Here is a 3054-nt window from a genome sequence, read left to right as displayed (position 1 = left end):
CACCAAGTCCTCTTTCCCTTCCTGCTGGCTTGAATCCATGGAGACCTAACTTAATGGTGCAGGGACAACGTTCTAGGGAATGGCAGGGAATCATGACGGAAGGAATCTGGAATGTCTGCATTGATTAGAGCTTCTGGCTGACCTGGAGTGTACACCAGGCAGTTAGATGAGAGATAAATAAAATTCTATTTTCCTTCTGTGGAAAGCAGAAGGAAAAGGATGTGTGGAAAGCACACATCCTTCTGTGTGCTTTAAATCATCTCTAGATTACTTATAATACCTAATACAATGTAAGTGCTACGTAAATAGTTGCTGGCTGGGGAAAGTTTTGCCTTTTGGAAGTTACTGGAATTAAAAAACATTTTTTTTGATCCGTGGTTGGTTGAATCTGTGGATACGGAAGCCACAAACACATAGGGCCAACTGCACAAGTCCCTAAAGCTTTCAACACATAAAATTTCTTAAGTGTCTACTATAGGCCCAAGACTAGGATGGGGCTGGAGGACAGACATGCCCTTGTGGAAATTAAGTTCTGCTTCACTTCTCAGAAAGCAGCAGACTCTTCAGGCTCATAAGCTGGAGTCCAGTTCACTAATGGAACTGAAATTCACCTTGACTAGGAAAGAAATCCTGATTCTTCACACCTCCTTATGGGGTGCCTGAGCCCCACTGCAGGTGAGTTCAATCATCACCTCTAGGGCCTGGACACTGATATGTCTCAAAAGCATCTAGGTGTTTCCAATGAATAGGTGGCCCGGAGGCCGAATATTCTCCTCCCAGTCGCCCACACCACCCCAAACAGGAGTTTCTTAAACAAGGTCTAACCTTGGCATTCACCTGGCAACACTTTCCATGGCTCTCACTGCCTACAGGCTGGAGTCTAAACTCTGCGTGGCACTCACAGCTTGGATCCAGCCTCTTTCCATTAGTGACACTAATGGCTAAAATGGACTGAGTGTTTCACTGGACCCAGGCATTGCACCAAGGGCTTTATATGTGCTATATCCCATTCACTTGTCACCTAACTTTAGGAGAATATGTCTTGGCCCAGTTTCCTTATTGTAAAATGGGGACATTCTAAGAAAAGCATTTAGCGCAGTGTCTGGTATGTAGTTACTGCTCAGTTAACAGTAGCTATTACGGCATCATCCCTGTTCTAAAGATGAGAAGGTTGAGGTTCAGGGGTGTTAAGTAACTCGCCCAAGGCCTCAGCCCTGATAAGTGAACAGAGATGGGGCCTCAACCCAGGAAGTCTGGCTTCAGTGCCCAGACTAGCCTGCCTTTCGCTCTGCCACTGAAGGCCAGTGCTCACCTCAGGCCAACTTCCAGAGCTGCCCTTGACGACGTCCCCCGCGCGGTTAGAATGCCTCCCTCCGTCCTCCTCCGGAAGGCTTCCTTCCAGCACTCTCTTCCCCCATGACCCCCCCTAGGCAGAGGCTGATATCCCTCAGCCTTCTCAGCAGACCTCTCTCTCCACTCTCATCCCACCCAACTGTCACTTAGACAGAGGGTGCACCCCCTCAGGGGGACAGAGTCCTCGTCACCTCTGGCTCTGCCATGCCTGGCCTGGCATGGAGCAGACCTCTGCGAAGGTTGCCTGGGTTTGTTGCAAGCCAAATCCATGGGGGAGAGCTGGGCCAAGAGTGGAGAACAAGACCTTCTGGCAGGGACGGCCCGCCCGTTCTCAGCTGTCAGCATGCACTCCAGAGCAAGCACGCTCGTGCTTTTCTTTGGCCAGAATCCCTTCACCATCTGCCAGAACTTCCAGTCCCCTGGCCCTGGCTCTCACTTTGCTCTCCAGCCACCCCCTAAAGTTGGCCAGCAGGAGATTCACCCCTAGAGGAGCGTGTACCATCTAACAACATGAGTCCAGAAGATTCCTCACCTCCCCCAGTTCATTTATTCAACAAATATATATTGAACCCTGAGCCAGGTACCATGGTTGGCACTGGATACAGGGTGGAGTGCAAACCAGGCATGGTCCCTGGCCTCATGGAGCTTACGTGCTGGTGGGGGAGCAACCAGCAAGTAAATACACAAATGCATGTGCAATGGTAATTTCCATACGAGAACAACAACAAAAAGATACAGGACGTTGAGACAGATTCAAGCCCAGTAGTCAGGGAAGGCCTCTCTGAGGAGGTGGCATTTATGCCAAGGCCTGAGGGCACGAAGAGCTCAGCCTGCAAAGGGCAGAAGAAGAGCATTCTGGGCAAAGGGCACAGCATGTGCAAAGTCCTGGAGGTGGGAATGAGGTTGGAATGTGGAAGAAATGAAGGCAGGCCAGGGTGGCGGAAGCACAGGGAACAAGATGATTGGGACTGGCAAGAAAAGAGCTGGAAGTGAGTTTGGGACCTGATGAGGAAGAGCTTGGATTTTATCCTTAGAATAATAGGGTAATAGGGTAAGGATTTTAAACCAGAGTTGATATGATATGGTTTGCGTGTTTTAAGCTCTCTCTGGTTGCGCTGAGAACTGATTGGCAAAGCAGGAAAGAAGCAAAGCCATCTTTTGGAGGGCAGTGATCTGGGGAGAAGTGATGTGGCCAGACCAGGGTGAAGGTTGTGGGATCACAGAGAAGTAGATGGACTCCAGAGATATTTGCAGAGCTTTCCAGAAGAGCTAAAGAAAAAAAAACTTTATTGAATGTCTGCGACAACCCCGTTGATGGGGTGGGAGTTGGGGGCACCAGAAAGGCTTGGGAATATAAACAAACATATGAGTTCTCAACCACAGAAACCAATACACACAGTCACCTTTCCCCGCACAATCTCTCAGGGAGAATGAACCTAAGAGCAACTAAGATGCTCAAAGTTCTGGGCCATTTCCACCTCATTCAACGGTGTCAACTGGTTCTTTTGGAGTTGGGTATTTGAAATATGAAAATGTGTTTCCCACCGTCCCGCCATGCGTAAATGTTGGATTCTTGGGCTAGGGAGCGGTCAAACTGCAGGACTGGAAAACTGCCCTGGCATCTTGGGAGCAGTGAGCCACCACCTGCAGTGGCCAGGGAGGAGAGTGCAGGGGGGAGGGGGAGGGGAGAGTGCAGGGGGA

This window comes from Lipotes vexillifer, unplaced genomic scaffold, assembly GCF_000442215.2.
Source record: "Lipotes vexillifer unplaced genomic scaffold, Lipotes_vexillifer_v1.1 scaffold213, whole genome shotgun sequence".
NCBI lineage: Eukaryota > Metazoa > Chordata > Mammalia > Artiodactyla > Lipotidae > Lipotes > Lipotes vexillifer.
The sequence above is the reverse complement of the archived record's forward strand: the minus strand, read 5'-3'. Positions refer to the sequence as shown.